This window comes from Theobroma cacao, chromosome 2 (assembly GCF_053813885.1).
Source record: "Theobroma cacao isolate CCN51 chromosome 2, ASM5381388v1, whole genome shotgun sequence".
Classification (NCBI taxonomy): domain Eukaryota; kingdom Viridiplantae; phylum Streptophyta; class Magnoliopsida; order Malvales; family Malvaceae; genus Theobroma; species Theobroma cacao.
Window position 1 is genome coordinate 11584915 of NC_142640.1, and position 13338 is coordinate 11598252.

A 13338-nucleotide genomic window follows, 5' to 3' on the forward strand; every position below is an offset into this window, starting at 1 on the left:
AGTGTTTGAATACTCTCTTGAATGATTTATTCGATTAATATGCATTTGTTTATATACAAGTCATAGCATCAATATAAAAGGAAAACAATCTGTATAATAAACTGTAATGCTTAAATAAAGATTGTAACATCTTATAATGAAGGGAATTAAGAGAATTAGATCATGAAATTATATCACTAAGTCAAGGAGCATATCTGTCATGATCCCCACTATCCTTCACTATGATATCTATCATAATTCTTTAATATCCTTCATTATTATTACTATTAGTTATCCAACTAGCATCAGAAAATCCTTCTAAAGTACTAGGAAAACTATTGTAACAAATTTTTAAATTTTTTATTTTCTTTAAATATCCAAGTACTTTAATAATAGCCTTCCAATGATCTTTGCCAAGTTTACTTGTAAACCTTGAAAGTTTGTAAACAGCAAAGGCTATGTTTGGTCTGGTACAATGCGCAACATACATAATGCTGCCTATGACACTTGCATATTCTAATTGTGCCATAACTCTTTCACAATTTTTAGTCAATTTTATACTTGAATCATAAAGAGTATTAAACTCTTTGATTTTCAAATGATTATATTTATGAAGAATTTTCTTTATGTAATGTGATTGATTTAATGAAATCACATTTTGATCTCTTTTAACTTTAATTCCCAAGATTATGTCAACTTCATTAAGATCTTTCATTTTGAAAACTAAAGTAAAATATTTCTTGGTTTCAACAATTCTAAGCATACTTGTACTAAAAATCAACAAATCATCTACAGAAAGACATATGATTACACCATAGTCTTTTGTAAATTTAGAGTAAATGCACTTATCTGCATTATTATGTACAAATCCATTTGAAAGTATAGTACTATCAAAATTTTTATGTCATTGCTTTGGAGCTTGTTTTAGTCCATAAAGAGATTTGATTAGTTTATAAACCTTCCTTTCATTTCCAAGAAGTATAAACCTTCAGGTTACTCTATATATATTTTTTCATTAAGATCTCCATTTAATAAGGCAATTTTAACATCTATTTGATGTACATGTAATTTATGAATAGACACCAAAGCCCAAAGCATTTTTATGAACGTTATTTTTACTACTAGAGCATAAGTATCAAAATAATCAATGCCTTCTTTTTGTGTGAAACCTTTGGCAACTAATCTAGCCTTAAAGGTTTGCACCAAACCATCTATGTTATATTTTTTTCTAAATACCCATTTACAACCTATACATTTTGATCCAAAAAAAGATCAACCAAAACCTTTGTTCTGTTTGACAAGATTAAATCCATTTCATTATTTATTGGTTTTTTTCAAAAAGTTACATCCCTTGAAAACATAACTTCTTTGAATGTTTTTGGATCATCTTCAACGTTTAACAAAATATGTATCTTTTTATACACTTTCGTTCTACGTCCTTCCACAAGTAATGCTAATACTTGTAAGTCAAAGAAATTTGGATCTAAGTGCTTTCTTTTTATGGCTCGTTGACTTCTTCTAGGCTCAATTTAAGTATCATCCTTTTTTTTTACTGGATGTATCATGAGAAGTCATATCACTTTGGTCACAACTTGCAATTAAGATATTTTGTTCACAATCAAATATATTATTAGAGTTATACAAAAATTAATAAACTCAACATGTATAGACTCTACAATAACATTTGATTGTAAATATAATATTCGACATACTTTAGAATGTTGGGCATAGCTAACAAAAATGCCTTTCATTGCTCTAGGTTCAAGTTTTGTTCTCTGCGGTTCTAGAGCTTTATTAAAGGCCAAGCACCCCCACACTTTAAGATATCCAAATTTGGTTTTCTTCAATTCCAATGTTCATAAGGTGAGACCTTAATACTTTTGGAAAGAATTCTATTCAATATATGACATGTTAATAAGACTTCACCCCATAAATCATGCAATAAATGTGCATTCAATAACATAGCATTTGTCATATCAACCAAAGTTCTATTTTTTTTTAGCCAATTCATTTTGTTGTGGTGAATAAGGAGCCCTTTTTTGATGTATCAAACCATTTTCTTCACAAAAATTATCAAATTTTGTAGGAAAATATTCTCTTCCTCTATCATTTCTTAAAATTTTGATTTTCCTACCTTTTTTATTTTTCACAACAAATTTATATTTTTTAAATTTTCGAAAAGCTTCATCTTTTGTTTTAATTAAATAGACATAAATGAACCTACAATAATCAACTATGAAAGTTATACAATATCTCTTTCCTCCTTTAGTTAATTTTTCATTAAATTCACATATATCATAATGTACAATATCTAATAATTGTGAGTTTCTTTCTACACTACAAAAGGTTTCTTTGTCATTTTTGCTTGTATGCATATTTCACATTTTTCTAGGTGCTTATGTTTGCATGCAATATAACCATTTTTTGACATAAATCTCATGGAACCAAAATTTAAATGTCCTAATTTAACATGCCATAATAAAGAATTAGACTCAACAGTGTAAGCAAAAATCATATTTAATTCATCAATACTGAACTTGTACATGCCATTACAAAAGTATCCTTTTCTTACAAAGAGGCCACCTTTGGATACTATTACATTATCAGATTCTATTACAATTTAAAACCTTTCTTTACAAGCAAACTAGTAGAAACTAAATTCTTTCGAATTTCAGGAACATGGAATACATCGAGTATTATCAGCTTTTGTCCAGAAGTGAAATTCAACTCAATAGTTCCTTTTCCTTCAACTCTAGCTATAACATGATTTTCTATCAAAACATTTTCTGGTTTATTAACTTTCATGTATGCCTTGAACAAGTTTCTATCATTGCTTGCATGAATTGTAGCGTTAGAATCTAGCCACCAATCTATACTTTTATTGGAATCAATAGCCATATACAATTTTGTTACCATTATAATATTCATTGTAGAAACCATGGCAACCAATTCATTAACAGCCTCTTCTATTATATTTGTTTTATCAGGATTTTTAGAACCAAAATTCTTTCTTGCCTTTCTTGATTTGCACTCACTAATCATATGGCCTTTCTTTCCACAATGGAACATTTTATATTTTTCTTATATTTTTTTCTTAAAGGCTTGTCTTGAAACTTTCAGTGCAAATGAATTGAATTTCATAGAATTCTTTTGAAAATTTTTGGAATTCTGGGTTATAAGATTCACCTCCGAATCAGAAGGCTGAAATTGTGCATCACGAGCACATGTTTCACATTATAATAGCATCTGAGTCATGAATTGTTCTATTGATAAAGATTCCATAGAATGCAGAACCTTTTTCCTATAATTATTCTAATATGAGGCAGTTTAGAAAGAATTACACCTATTTGTAGCACATCAGGAACCTTAAGCTCAAGGTATTTTAGTTTTGAAACTAAAACTTATAAATCATGTACTTGATCCATGATAGGCAGATTGTCACATATCTTGAACTCGAAATATTTTAAAGATAAAAATTTGTCAGTACCTCGTTTTTCGTTTTTATAAGTAGTCTTCAAGACTGCCCAAATTTCCTTTGGAGTCTTCAAGTTGGAGTAGAGATCATATAGACAATCTATCAAAGTATTTAAGATGTGTGCACGACATATCAATTTATCTTCTTCACGTTTTCCCTCTCTGCCTTTTGTGCATCAAAGCCTTCAACAACCGGTTTTAAAAGTGCGATAAGTGTTGGATCTAGAACATAATAAACCTTCAAGGCTATGAGCAAAAACACCATTTTATCTCTCCAGCCAGTGAAATTGGTTCCATCAAATCGGTCAAGTTTAATGAATTCTTGATTCATGAGTTGAAATCTTGAATTTGGATTAGACTCCATTAGCAACAACTCTTTAAAATTGTTAGAAACTCAGTAAAAGAAGAAAAGAGAAGAAAGTAGATTTGAGGCATCCTATAACACACTTTTTTTATAGTGTTGTTGCCTATTATGGGGATTTGCAGACAAGGACTCTCCAGTTTACAGTAAGCCTTTTTACATAATGCTTTGAATAAATAAAATCTGGTTGAATATAAGTTCCTTTTATAAACACTGAAAGGTTATGTTTAATTTATTTCAACAAACATATCTTGTTAAGTTTCAAGAGATGTGTTTGTTTGAAAATACTGAATAGTTAATCAACATATTTAATAGTTGTGTTAGAAACCATCTCTTCTTTATTGAAGAGTCATGTCTTAATCTGAATAGTAACTTAATTTGAATAATCACTTAATTTAAATAATCACACTTGAATAAGACTTTTTTATATTGCAAACTATTTAACATATTATATATTTAAGTGGAATTTCTTATTGTACTTTTTTTTTATGAAATTCATATTGGGTGCTAAAATTATTGATTCAATATTAGTTTAGTTAAAACTTTAAACTTTAGTTCTTCGTATCAAAGTAATAAATTTAATACATGATGTAATTTCAGGGAAAATTTAATAATGTTTATATAAAAAACTTCATTCTTTGCTCAAATTTTTTTTTTATTTGCTACTATATGTTGTTTAAGAAAAAGGGTTAAAAAAATTGAGTTTTTCATTTTTATAAACATTTGAGTGTAACTTGACCTGACTAATGATGCTTCATTTTTTTTTCTTCTTTTTTCTTACTTGAGTGACCTAAATGGTTACGATTGTGTTCATTATTTTGCATTTTGAATGCATAATGACACAATCACATTTACCCTGAAAAGGCAGTTAGATTTTTTCATATAATTATTTTTTACTCAATATTCTTTCATATAATTAAAGTGTGGACTTACAATTTTTTTCTTATATTTTATCAAAATCAAGTTAGCTTAATTTGTCTAAATAGTGAAACAACATTATAATTCATAATATGATCTAATAAATTGGATTTAAGTTCCAATATTTTATATGGTGTTAATGGTCTAAACTTGAATAGAAAACTTTAAATCTTATGATGAGTAAGATTAAGGATTCACTATATAAAGAAAGAAATTTAAGCCTTTTCTCTTGAAACATTTTGTGGGAATAATCTTATTTTTTAGTAGTGATATACATTTTTCCACTACTAAGTCTTTTATTTTTTTCACAAATTGAGGATTTCACCTTAACATCCTAGGTTCTGTCTAGGTTAATTAATTTGTCCCTTTGCATTTGAAAGTTTGTGCAAAGGACGAATATATAAAAATAAAATAAATTGTGATACAACAGCATAACAAAAGGTGATGAAAAGGGTATTTAAGGAATCAAGTTCCCATTTTCCTATATCTGGTTATTAACGTTGCAATTTTTTTTTATTAAAAGGAGAATTCAAGGTAAATGTATAAATTAGGTTGGACTTATTCATTAATCCGCTAAAATTCATTATTGATTCATTGAATAGCACAATCAAGGATTTGAAGTCTTGGTATGGACAACCTCAAAATGACAAATGACATAAAGAAACAATAGCTAAAACTATGTTATTGACTTATTGTATGGACATACATACGTGCTTTTGTAGTGACCAACATGTGGAAGTAAATGGCAATTACTTAGTTATATTTTGAACAATAATGTTATTAAACACTCCATTAAACAAATTCGATGTTCCTCAGCTGTCATCTAAGATATGCTAATTATTCTAGTAATAACTTGAGTTTTTTTCTTTTTGGATGAATTGAAGATACATTTTCATGTGCCATGAGGCAAAAAGGCATGCGAAATCCACATAAACTTGAGTTTGCATCGCATCTTCCTTGTTTCGTTGAAAAAGGAAAGGAAAGATAGGTTAAGAAGTGTAAGATATGTCAAAATAATAATAATAAAAAACTTAACATTGTTTCTTCTGCAAAGCATCCAGCTTACATATTGGGTATGTCCTCTTCAGCAATCTAAAATGAAAATTTTAACCCACACTTACCCTCTAAACTATCAAAATGCTCTTGACAACTTCGTGGAGACGCCCTCTACTAAGTTTTCTAAAGATATATTAATCCTTATGGTACGTCTTCACTTGGCTAATGTATCTTCCCCCGCTTAATCTTGATACCAACAAGAAAACTAGTTTTTGTACTTTTTTTAAAATATTCTATAGGACTTCGAGTTTTTTTTTTGCAGTTTCGTGCATTTGATTACTCTCAATGAAGACCTTTATCAATGTATAGTTAGGCATCATATCATGCAATCCTTGATTAAACTAACCTGTCCTCTAACTCCAAGAAGAGGAAAAAAGACATTAGCTACCTTGCCCCATGTCAAACTTGGTTTACCTTTTGTTTCATCTTCTATGTTTCTTTCTTCCAAAAACTTGTCAGTTAAAATCCTACTACGCAAGTATACGTATTGAATAGATAGTATATTAGCACGCAGAGTATCAATCCCACAGGGAATTGATCTAAAACTTTACTAAGTACTAAAATTATAACAATTTAATCTTATCCAAATAATCAAAATTAATTAATTAACCAAAACTAATTAACTAAAATTAAAACCAACAAGAAAAATCAAAAAAATAATAACTTGAAAAAAAAAATCAAATCAACAAACCTAAGATTACAATATCCCCCACATTTCATCTAAATCTTACATCTTTTCCTTAACTTATTTCAATGGGTTGAATTGCTAACCTAAAGTCCTAAATTATTTATAAGGGTATCTCGACTTATCTTATAAAAATATCTATTTTAATCAAAATACTATATCCCTATGTGAATTGAAATTAAAGCAGACTCATTAAGTTCAGGCTCTAATTTGGCTATATATGGCCTATAAGTATATCCCTATCCTATATGCAAATCAATTAATATGATCATATACTATCCCAATTTTAGTTTACTGTAAACTCCTTTTCCCAAGTTTGTTTAGGTTCCTATATCAATTTAATTGGTGGCTAAGTAATTAAAAGCATTAAGAACTGTAGACATTGTAAATTTGCTTAGATAAACAAAAAAAATAAAAAATAAAATTAATTAATTAAAAAAAAGGAAAAAAGAGTACTGGCAAGGCGCGGACGCACCCTGCCAGTACCAGCCAAGCACCACTACAGTGTCAGACGTGAAAAACTCTCGTCTGGTAAAGTAGTGGGACTACGCCCCATCAGAGGCCAAAATGAAGCTTAAAGAACCGGGCATAAAAACCCCACTGTAGCACAACACAAAGCGAGAAATCGGTAATCAAAACCCTAGAAAATCCTAGCCACCTGCAGACCAAAAACCTTAACTTTCTAGCAGCCAAAAAACCACAATCCACAAATTAAAAAAATACCCAAAAAATTAGAAAATATGTACAATGAGAAAGAGAGAATGGTTGGGTCTTTTGGGTAATTTTTTGGCTCATTTTAGGGGGATATTTTAATTTTAGGGAGGTTGTTCTTTGGTTGGCATAGCTGCTGGTTTAGGGAGGAGTGGATTTTGGGTCTCCTGCCATCTTTTGAAAGAGATTTTGGGGGGTTGTGGCCGGCGGGCATAGAAAGAGATAGAGAAAGTCGATCATCGCGGCACCAGGATCGGTGGAAAGAGTGGGGATCCAATTGGCAAAAGGAGAGAGCAGAAAAGAAGGGTAAAGAGCGACGACGATAGAGCTGGGAAATGGGTGTTGTCACTAGAGAGAGAAAGTGAGTGAAAGAGTCGCTGAGAGAGAAAAAATAGTTTTTATACTTGGGGTTTGAGAGCCTTGAAACGACGTCGCATTAGGCCATCCAAAAGGTTCTTCTTCTTTGGACGACGTCGTTGTTTTTGGGGCACTTGGGAGTTGCAGTTACTCAAGCACCGGGGCAGTGCATTTTAGGAAAGCTTGGTGAGCTGAGGACACGGGCTCTGGGCACTGCATAGTGGGTCAATTACTTTGGGTCAACACTTGAGCCCAAACAGGGTAAAGTCCTCTCCTTTATTTATTCTATAAACTTGTTGATTGGCCTAGTGGTGTTGAGGAGCATGATAAGTATAAGATAATCAAGGAAGAGAATTAAAAGTTTTATCATGGTTAGGGATTTTGAAAATTATAGAAAATTACAAATAAGAAATAAATAAATGTTTAAGTCTAGATAAATATATATATATATATATATATATATATATATATATGAAAATGGTATAAAACAAAGAATTATTTTTATAAATAAAGTAAGAATTTATTTCCTTACCGATGATGGGATGATTGGTCGGGACGCGAGGAGTCGAAATCTTGAGCTAATTTTCCCTAGGTCCGGAATCCAAATTAAGGCTCCACCAGTACGATGGGAGGGCCTCGATTTTGAGATTCCGAGATTTTTACTTTAAATAAATAAAATTTTACTACATAAAAATTAGTTTTTTAAAAAATAATAATAAATAATAAATATAAAAATAAATGCTATATTTAATTTGTCCAAATAATAATAATAATAATAATAATAATAATAATTTACGAAAATATTAATACCCATGACAATAATTAAAAAAATTAAATAACAAAAATAATAAATAGATAAAATGGGAAAAATAAAAAAAACATAATAATAAAAAATATATAAAAAATAAAAATAAAATAAGCATAAACTTCACAAACATAACATATATTTCTATTGCATCATGCATACCATTGCATATAAGTATTTTTGTTTACGAGTTAAGCCCCGATGATGGAATTTTTTGAGGATCTTGCAAAGGTAAGTATTTATCGAAAAGTTCTATAGGTGAAAGGATGTTCCCGGGTCCTACCAGTATGATGGGAGGGTTCGGGAAACATCTTTAATAAAAAGGTTTTTGCTCATAATAGGTTCATATTCACAAAAACATTATTTTTAAAGAAAAACGTACGATAACCTTGATGATGGGATTTATTCGTTGAATTTGCGAAGGTGAATTTCTCAAATAATTCTCTAGGTGAGTAAACACCCCGGATCCCACTAGTATGATGGGCGGATTCTAGAGAACGTCCTCGATAAAAGGTTATTTGTCTGACATTTTTTATCTCACGCCATGCATTTCATCTTACCTCACACTTGCATTTCATTTTAGAATCAAATAAAAATAATTTAATAAAATTGGAGATACAATAAGCAAATTATAGCTAAGGAAATATAATGAACTTAAAGATTAAAGCCCAATAAGATAATCTAAAAATAGTGTCGTTCATGGAACGGGAGTCCCGGGGGTGCTAATCCTTCTCCGGGCGTAACCGTACTCTCGAACCTAGATCTAGAAAAATGTAGACCAGTTTAAGATTCTTTTAGCAGGTTTGAAATTAATTTAAGACTTCGTCGATTAGAATCGAGTCAATAGGTGGCCAATCACACTTAGAAAAAAAATTGGTGGCGACTCTTAGTGTGTTTTCATCACGTCTGGTGGTCGGGTTCCTAGACCCGCACGTTACGACAAGAACAAATTAGAATAAATAATTCAAATCCCATTAAAGATAAGTAAGAAAAAGATTAAAAATTTAGACTACATGTGGTTCAATTGCAATCCTAGAAAAAAAAATTTAGCTACTCATAATTGCAAAATAAAATAACATTGTATAAAATTCAACCATTGAAAGTATCAAAAAAAGATAAAAGCTAAGGAAGAAAACAAAACAATATTTTCCGCCTTGATCTCCAAGTTTCAGCCTCAACTTGTAACTTCTTGAATCTCTCAAGGTTGTGTGTCTAATGTTGATAAACATATCTTCTTTATACTAATAGACTAAACCTAAAGTTCCTTGAGCTGACCTAGGGTTTAATTGGGCTTAAAAGTGTAATAAAAGGCCTAAAAATCAATTATTAATCTTTACAAATTTTCATTCCTGGTACAGTATGTTTAGCCATTTTCTAATGTGATTTTCTCTATCTTTGATGCATAACTGGGCAAAGTAATCTTCATGAAAGTTGTATCTCTGTCTGTTAGCTTTCCAATGGTCTAAGAATCGCATCATTTGAAGTTCTGTAGCTTGAGATATGGCCAAAATACTAAAATATACACAAGCAAATTCTAGGTCTTTCAATACCTTACTTTCCAAAATTAAGCCCAATCACTTTTAATCTTAAAAAAAATATAAAAACCAATAAAGAATAACTAAAATAAAAGGAATAACATAAAATTAAAACAACTCACTAAAAAGTAACCTAATCATAAAAACAACTAAAAATAATTAAATTATAATTGAAAATTGAGGACTTAGCTAATATTTAATAACAAAATTAGAATAAAATAATTCTATAAAATAGAATTATCAGTTACCGACTGGGAGTCAATTCTGAGACTAGTGAAATAATGAATAAATTTGCAAAATTGAATACCCTGGTACATGTTGGAGTACTTGGTGATTTGAACTCACCAGTTGGTTCTGTGGTAAATGCATGCATTCCCATGGCAATCTCAGATTTCTATAAAGGAAATTGTGAGAAATAGACCTCGTGATAAGGTGATTTCAGAAATAACCACTCGTATAAAGTAATCTGTTTCTAGCCAAAAAGAAGCAAGAGTAAACCAAAATACCCTTAAAAACATCGTTTCAACTTAGGGTCCCGATATCTCCCTTCTGTCAGAGAGAAAATAGAAAAAATAAATGCTCAGCTATTTGAGCTCGATCATCTTTCTCTCTCAACTCTCTAAATTGTCTCAACTCTGCCAACTCTCTGTTGAGCACCATCGTCATCAACTCTCTCAACTCTTTGAACTGTATGAGCTTTGTCAACTCTTTGTTGAGCACCATCGTCATTGAGATGTGGTCTATCTCTCGACATTTGGCCATATTGTCGTAGATTAACAAACCTTGTAGCAGAGATGACATCAAGGTATGTTATTGGGTTTGGGTTTATTGCTACAACACTTAAATTTCTGAAACATTTGGTGTAAATTAGAATATGGATTATAAACATTGCCCAGAGTTGTTACATGCCATGCATCTATAACATGTGTTAGCATTATTTTAGCGTGTCACGACATTGGTTATTTTAGGGCAGTTCGTGTAACGAGTCAATAATTACACTGATTGATGTGTCACACGCCATAGGTATTTTAGGCCAGTTCGCATAAGGACACAGTAAATATAGTCATTGGCGTGTCAGCGTTAGCGTGTTACAACATTTTACATTATATGCATGGCGTGTTACCACATTTTACATTATATGCATGGCGTGTTACCAAATTTTACGTTATATGCATGGCGTGTTACCACATTCTACGTTATATGCATGGCGTGTTACCACATTATACGTTATATGCATGGCGTGTTACCACATTATACGTTATATGCATGGCGTGTTACAACATGACTGACAAATTCTAGAACACGGCATGTCATGTAATATGTTAAATGATTGACAAATTACTGTTGTTTTCAAAATTTCAGTGGGGTTCCAATTACGCGACTTGTGATAAGACACGATGATCAGTGGGTGGATAGCATTTACAAGGGTGGTGAGTCACGAATGTGGGGGATTATGAGTGATTTGTTATTTGTGGGATTGATGAAGCTGATTGATGAAGCTGGTTGAAGATGTTGTTGGGGTAAATTCAGAAATTGACGAGATTGAGTTACATGCATTGATCAGTACACCTAGAGAGTTATCGCGGCCAATTATTAAGGACGATGAAGATGTTGCATTAATTCTGCTAGAACTGAGAAATGTTCCGGCTGTGTATGTCAACATTAAGGGATGTCAAACGAATGTTATGTCACATGAAAAAGCTGAACAACATGGTAATCAGCTCAATCAAAATGAGATATACAATGCTTCACATATACCACAACATTCGGTCCGTAACCCACAACAATGGCAATTAACGTATGCACAAGAGTTTGTGCAGCTCGGTAGACACACGACATTCACAGAACAATTGGCTGCACAATTTCGATCAAGATGTGCATCGAACCAATTAGTTACTTCTGTCCAACAATTGCAATGATCAGGTGAAACTGTACAAGATGTAATGGGAATTTCAAACGAGAATGCGACACTTGAGTAGAACACTGTGACGTTGGAAGGTGACACTGTGATGCTCGAGGATAATATTGCATGTGATAAGGGAAATGAGGATTTGTTCCCTACCGGTGAAGATAGATTTGATGACAATTCGGATGATGGGCCTGATGAATGGCATGATGAGAGTTTAGACGAGGACTGACTTTATGACAATGACTTCCAATTTGCAATAATATTGAAAGTGAAACAGAACCTGTTGGAGGTGTTGATGTAAGAGATGTTCAATGTGATGACCTCATATACAATAACCCCATCGTTGATGAGAACGGGATTCATTCCCTTAGTACATTGCTCCATGACAATTATCAAGAAAGAGGAAATGCAGGGATATCTCGTACGTGGGTAATTTTAGGTGCAAAAAGGTTTTCCTTTCAAACAATTACAACTGAGAAGTCGACATGTGCCGATGATTGCTTATACAAAAGAAGAATATTTTCCTCGAAGGTCGAGTTGAAACGAGCTTTGAACATGTTGGCTCTAAAAGAGCAGTTTGGGATAAGAGTAAAAAGGTCATGTAAAGCTCGTTATGAGGTTGGTTGCAAGGACAAGGCATGCAAGCTCAGTGTGCATGCAACTAAGTTACCTGAAAGAGGAGAATATTGGCAAGTTCAGACGTTCCATAAAGTACACACGTGTGCTGTCGATGGTTTGCAATGGCGATTTGTGACTGCGAGTGTGAAGATAATTGGTGAACTTATGTCACAAGCTTCAGGCTAATGGAGTAGCATTAAGACCTAAAGACATAATTGGTGAGATGAGGGTTCAGTGGGGATTGAAATGCTTGTATGGTAAGGTCTGGCGAGCGAAAGAGTATGCGGAGTGGCTTGTTTTTGGTCCCCTAGAGGAGTCATTTCAACTACTACCTTTGTATTTTTATATGTTGGAACAAGAAAATCCTGGCACAATCACTACAGTGGCTACTGATGAGGCAGAAAGATTCAAATATTGTTTCTAAAAATACGGGGCTTGTATTCGGGAGTTTAGGGATGTAATGGGTCCTACGGTTACAATTGATGCGGCACATCTAAAAGGCATGTTCAAGGGTGTTTTGTTTTTCGTTGTATGCAAAGATGAGAACGAGTGTGTATATCCAGTTGCGTTTGGCATCGGCTATGTTAAGGACAAAGACTTGTGGACGTGGTTTCTTAGTAAGTTGCGTGATACGGTTGGTTATCTTGAAAACACTATGTTCATTTCTAATCAGCATCTTGGCATTAAGAAAGCAATCTAAAATGCATACCCAGAAGTGCCCCACGGTTTATGCGGGTACCACTTGAAGAAAAACTTTAAAAACAAGTTCAAGCGTGATGACGTTTCTATGATTTTCACCCTTGCTCAAGATTGTGATAAGGTTTTCGATTTCAACAGACATATGAACCAGCTCAAGCAGATTCACGTGGGAGCCCACGCTGACCTTATGAGAATAGGCCTTAAGAGATGGGCACGTGCCTGTTCACCGGC